Below are 6,494 nucleotides of genomic sequence, written 5' to 3' on the forward strand. Positions count from 1 at the left end.
TCTGCTTTGGAGGGATAAAAAATTTTGAGGAAAAATCTCAAACTCTCACTTTATGTTCTAGTATAGGCAATTGTTCCTTAACTCCCCTACCCATGAAAGTGCCAGGTGTTAAATTTTTCCTTATTATACATATATAATTTACAGTAAAAATTTTATATTCACAGGTTCTGCGTTGGCAGATTCAACCAAAGCAAGGATCCAAAATATTTGGGAAAAAAAGTCTGCGTTGAAAATACAGACTTTTCCCCTTATCATTATACACTAAACAATACTTGAGCAATCTTGGAATTTTTGTATCTACAGTGAGTGGCTATGGGAGTCCTTGAATCTGGGATCAGTCCCCATGGATACTGAGAGACGGTTGTATGTCACTTAACCCTATATTACAGATAAAAAAAAAAAACTGAAATTAAAGAAATGAAATGACTGGCCATAGTAGCATATCAGGAAATAAAGAAATTGGATCATGTCCAACCAAGCAATTTTCCTTAGAGTGAAATAAAAGCTAAATACAGTGACCTGGTTAATGACTGACATTAGGGGAATGTTTTTCTTGCATTTGGCTTTGTAATATCAAAAATAAATATAAGCCAGGAACCGTGGTACATACCTGTAATCCTAGTTACTTGAGAGGCTGACTCAGGAAGATCTCAACTCCAATGCCAGTCTGGCCAACCTAATGAGATCCTGTTTCAAGAAAAAATAGAGGGATGGGGAGGTGATGGGAGCTGTAGTTCAGTAGTAGAGGGTGCGCTAGCATGCATCAGGCCATGGGTTCAATCCCTAACACTGAAATAAATAACTAAATAAACAAATTTATAAATATTCATTTATCACTTAACATTTTGAAAAATTCTTTGAAATTTTTGTCAAAGCTCTTCTCTTTTACCTGTGATAGGGTCATGTATTACCAAGTTCAAGGGTTCCAACAATTATGTTTGTTTCTTTTTTCAAATTGTATACATTTCAAAGACTGTCTTTCCAAGGCAGTTTTTGTTTCTATTACTGTGCTGAAGTAGAAAGTTTATTCTCCAGAGTCTCAAAGACTATTTAGCAGGAGGGTACTCAGAGACAATTGCTCTTGCCAGGAAGCAGTTTGGTCAGAAGTAAAGCAGATGTCCAAAGGGATCGGGCCTGGACCAAGATTTAGGAAGTGCTGTGAGTGGTGTGGACAAGATCACCTGCAAAGGGATAGGGAATGATTTTAAAACAGTTGCACTAAGAATGAAAATGTGGAGTAAGATTGTTAAGGGAGCCACTGGGAGCTTTGCTATATAATGCACAGTGTGAAATCTTTGTGCCAGTCCTTTAGGAAAATTTGTAACAAATGTCCCTGTTGTTTCAACTTGTATGTGTGTGTGTGTGAGTGTGTGTGCGTGTGTGGGGTGTCTCTTGGTTGAACTCCAATGTGTGTGTGTGTGTGTGCGTGTGTGCGTGTGTGGGGTGTCTCTTGGTTGAACTCCAATGTGTGTGTGTGTGTGTGTGTGTGTGTGTGTGCTTGCGTGTGTGGGGTGTCTCTTGGTTGAACTCCAATGTGTGTGTGTGTGTGTGCGTGTGTGCGTGCGTGGGGTGTCTCTTGGTTGAACTCCAATGTGTGTGTGTGTGTGTGTGTGTGTGTGCGTGCGTGTGCGTGTGTGGGGTGTCTCTTGGTTGAACTCCAATTCTGTTCCTTGCCTTCACCTCAGCAAAGAATGGAGAAGTGGGGCTGTTAGTGAGAAATGGGGAAGTCAAGGCTGGTATAGTGGGAAGCAAAAGTTTTAAAGTGTGGCAAATGCAGAGGAATTAGAAAGGAAACTATCTTAGCAGCAGAGTGATGCTACAAGATAGGGACATCCCAGGATGCCCAGTGAGTATGAGATGTATTTCATACTTATGGGGGCGAGCTGGTTTCTAAAAAATAACTTTTACTGATTAATGCTGTAGGCCAATTAGGGTCTTATCTTTTGTTTCTGGGAAGGGGACAAGGTCAGCACAAGTAAATGTGAGTAATACTCCCATAGGATACAGGAGGATACATTTTCTTGATTACTTGGTACACAGATAAACATGTGATGATCTTAGAATTGTCAGCCATAGATAAGCTTTACAATCATTAGCCACAGATAAGCATGTGATGATTTTACAATGTTAGCCATCGGGTTTTGTTCTAGTGTTTTTTCTATGGCCCTCTGCCCCTACAGTGTTGTTCCTCAAAATGGACTGTGTTTGGAATAAAAACTCCTTTTGGGGTAACAGAGAGAGAAAGTACAAATAACCAAGCTAAGTTCTTTAAACGGGGCTAACTGAAGTTCACTGATTTAGGCCAAACATTTAAAGTTGAAAAATGACCAGGACTTTGCTATGTGCTTCATTTAGAAATGAGAAGTCTTGAATGGGGATTTTAGTTCTAAAGTAAGTATGAACTGGTTCTTGGTTCCTAAAATGAATCTGGCAGGAGTAAGACATCAGAATGCCAATTTGTTAATGTATGTTTTTTTAGACATTGAAATGCCTGCAATTATCCTGCACCCAAACACTGTCATAAGCTACTTAATTAGCTCACCATAAGAAAACACTACCACAGGAATTAGAAGTGACCTAAACTCGCTAAATCAATACAGTACACAGGTCCATGTGAGTCCAAATCCAGGGAAAGTCCTTATTGGAACGGATCAAGCAGAAACTCTAACTTCAGAATGAGAATGATATTGGTTTAAAAACAAAGAAACAAATAAAAACAAAGAGTCAAAACTTTGAAAATTCATTGGTTACATTCCCTGTAGCCACAGCTACACTAGGATTCATCTGAGGTAAAATACCCTAGTAGTACAACTGCTAAGAAGGTCCTCCTTGACCAAGCAGCCCTTACATTACTGGCCAATGTTTCTTTGGGCATGATTCAGTCATTCTGAGGACTTTCACGACTACTATTTTTTTAACTGACCTTTTTAAAAACATATGGTATACTCTCTCTGCTTTAATCTTCAACTTTATCATTTCCTACACCTTGCTGAAATCCACACTTCAAACTTCTGAAAAAAATACTACTATTCTTACAAAGTAATAGCCATAATTTCTGTATAAGAAACACTCCATTCATTTATTCATTTTTGGTAGGATATTGGAGATTGAACCCACAGCCATTAGCAATGAGCCATACCCTCAGCCCATTTTAAAATTTTGAAAAAGGCTCTCACTGAGTAACTAAATTGCCTCAGCCTCTAAAAGTCATTTATTCCTGTTTAAAAAGAATTCTTCCTTACATTTTTTTACTTATACCTAGATACACTTAAAGATATGAAAATATGCACTTTTTTGAAAAAAATTAAGCTGACATTCTTTCCTGCAGTTTAAAGCTTTGTACAACTGTTGGATTAGTGAAAGGTAGATGTTTTTTAAGTATTCCAGTCAGTGCCTTATTTGCTCACTAACAACATTTTTAGATTTGATAGTAAAATTTCCTCAAACTCTTCACTGATAAGCCCAAGTGGAATTCTTGCATATAAGTTACTTAAGATATGGGGTTTTTAATTTGGTTTTGTTTTGTAGTAAAGCTTAAAAAAATTGAGGGAATGCATTTCAGAAGGCTCTTTGCTTCCTGAGACAATCCAGTATCACATCAACCACTAAGCCTAGGAAGTGGGGGGGGATCTGAAAGTGTTTACTCTATTTGTGAAGTGGGCCTGTTTCCCTCACATTTTCAGAATTAAATAATGCATGGAGCTTTCTCTACTGATTCTTATTCATTATTAATTCACAAATATTTACTGAGCAACTCTACTCTATGTCACACAGTTTTAGATACCAGACATACAGATGACAATGCAGTTTATACCTTGATTTAGCATGTAAAAATCTACAAACCTTGTTTTTTTAAATTTAACATTAGTTTACTGAAGTTTCCATGAAAAGACAGATATATACAAAGAATACAACTAAGACTATATTCAGAATGTGAAATAATTATAGTTTTTAATTTTAGTTATTCTTTTAATATATTTACTGAGATAACTTATGAAGCATGATCAGAAAATATGGTGAATGTTTACATTTAAAAAAAAATTATTACAGTATAAAACACATTGCTATAAATTTCCCTTAAAGTATTAAATCTTGCTTTGAACACACTTATCCTATAGTTTTTGTCGCTTTCTGAAGCAGTTTTAGAAGTCTTCTTTTGCAAGTGTCTTTAGTTTCACTGTCTCAATGTTGATTGAAATGATTCAAATGTTCAAAATGTTTACATTCCATTCTTATTTTGCTTGGGAGGGAGAGCCAGATGTCTCATAGTGTGAGATGGAATGAATAAAGTGGATAAGGATACACAAAAATAGTTTTATGAGTGTGCTTTTTCTATTAGATGGTGCTCAGCAATTTCAATAAAATCATATTTTCTTAAAATAATATGAAGATTCAACCTGCTTTTTTACATCTTGTATGCCATACCTTACAACTTGTTCTATAGCTATCTATTTAAGTACATTATTATCCCCAAAATACAGTAAGTCCCTTGAAGGCAGTGACTGTGACTTATAATTTAAGTATGTTTAATTGAGTGCTCAGACCTCATAAATGCTAATAAATCCTATGCTTATAAAATCCTATGAAATTTTAAAAAACACAAGATCCCAACATTGATCAAAAAGTGATAAAAGAATTTAAAGATGCTAAATGTACATAGGAGTGATTAAAATATAAGGTAGATTTTTTAAAAATTTACTATAATAAAAGACATATAGCCATTAATCTCCCTCAAAATACTTCCCCTTACTTTGAATTAAAATTACAGTATTCATGCCAGTATCCAATTATGCAATTATAGTATCTATACCACCTTCTGAAGCAGTTCCAGAAGTTTCTTGTTATTGTTTTTCTAAGATATGATAAAAATACTGCTTCAATGAGGCATAGACAAATGGGAGTTGTATATATTTGCTTGGCTTCACCAGATGTAAATGAAGAAGTGAAAATAGTACTTTTCTCATCCATGCTTGTGTACAGTGCTCAGGAGCTGCAGAGTCATCCTGTATCTTGTGTTCTGCCCGTGTGACCTGGATCTCTGTGACTGACAGATTCCACCTAGTTGTTTGACTGGTATTGCCCCATCCCTAACCCTACAAGATGGAAACAAAAAAAAATTAACAAATATGTGGAAACTAAATAATATACTCTTGACCTTTGGTTCAAAGAGGAAATCAAAAGAGAATTTTAAAAATACATTAATACAAATGAAAACACCACATACCAAAAGTAATGGGATGTGGCAAAATCAGTGCTAAGAGAAGAGAAATAACTGCTTACATTAAAAAGAAGAAATATCTCAAACCACCTAACATAATACTTCAAGGAACTAAACTAAAACAAACTGGCTTCATGCTGTGGCTGGCTTTCCTATAGTGGTATACCTGTCAACAAATCACTGAAGTCAGGGCACAAGAACAATATCTACCTTAGGCCTGAGCTTCCTGTCCTACCGTAAAACCAGGAGTATATGCAGTTGTTACGATTAACAAAATGAAAATTCAAGGAAGTTAAGAAAAGGAAAATAGAGGCCAGAAAGAAAATAAAAGCACTATAGTATTTACTATACGTGGTTCTTTTTCGTTTTGGTACTGTGGGTTGAACTCAGAACCTTGCGTTTATGAGGCAGGCAGTGGCACCACTGAGCTAAATCCCCAGCCCTTATACATGGTTTTTAAATTTTCCACTATTGTGGGAATTTTTTCTTAAAGAAAAGAATATGCTCTTAGGTCTATTCTTTCTCCCTGACTGCAAGTCCTCTGAAAAATCTATGTCGTATAGACTATGAGCTTTGTTTGTTTGTTGTCACTTCCCTATTAGGATGTATGACAGGTACATAAAGGCCATAAAATATTTAATTAAATTCATTTAAATTATATTAGACATGAATAAAGAAAAGAGAAATTATACTTAAGCAAAGTTTCAGGTATAAAATTTATAATGTAAATTTAAGTTTAGGATGTTGGGAGAAATAGATTGAACTAAACATCTGAAGAAAATCAGAATTATTGGGGATGTAGAAATTTAGTATATTTCCTTTAATAAACATTTTTAATGTCAGAGATTCTTTTATGAAGCTTTTATTACACTCTCCTAAAGGAAATGGAGGCATGGGGTGGGGGTGAGATGCTGACTGCTAATAGTAATAGAAAGAGAAACTTTCGAAAACAGGTCATCTAGGGCATGAATTAGGTCCAAGGAGATGTTACTTAGTCTACAGTTTATTTTTGTTTGAGTCAATTCAAGTCCTTTAGACTCTCCAAAGTTCCCCCATTCCCTTTCTTTGTTGCTCACATTGAGCAATGTCAAACATTTACATAACTAGCTTGATTCCTGAGGGACATGGGGAGTTCACCTCCAAAGAATTGGAACTACTCAATGAAATGCAGGATGGAGGATGTGCACTTTCTTACTCTCCCACTAGTACCCTAGGAGAAAGCCCAGCAATGCCACACTGAGGAGTAATCTCGTTTGTTTAGAGCCATAGTCTATAC

At 35.8% G+C, this 6,494-nt stretch overlaps 1 protein-coding gene across 6 annotated transcripts in view; it reads right to left on the minus strand.

The window, feature by feature from the left end:
- The window catches only part of Slc9a9 (solute carrier family 9 member A9), a 671,333-nt gene that overhangs the window by 640,240 nt on the left and 24,599 nt on the right, over positions 1-6,494 (minus strand). For 3 of the 6 annotated variants that reach the window (XM_010608158.3, XM_010608153.3, XM_010608157.3), the window contains 3 exons: positions 4,956-5,093; positions 1,007-1,181; positions 611-687 (listed from right to left, as the gene is read on the minus strand). The exons of 1 other annotated variant lie outside the window; for it this stretch is intronic. The gene's annotated coding sequence lies outside the window, so the exon portion shown is untranslated. The remainder of the gene's footprint in view (positions 1-610; positions 688-1,006; positions 1,182-4,955; positions 5,094-6,494) is intronic. 2 more of the 6 variants (XM_010608155.3, XM_010608159.3) reach the window with 2 other exon arrangements.

This window comes from Fukomys damarensis, unplaced genomic scaffold (genome assembly GCF_012274545.1).
Source record: "Fukomys damarensis isolate Sample0158 unplaced genomic scaffold, DMR_v1.0_HiC HiC_scaffold_37, whole genome shotgun sequence".
Lineage (NCBI taxonomy): Eukaryota > Metazoa > Chordata > Mammalia > Rodentia > Bathyergidae > Fukomys > Fukomys damarensis.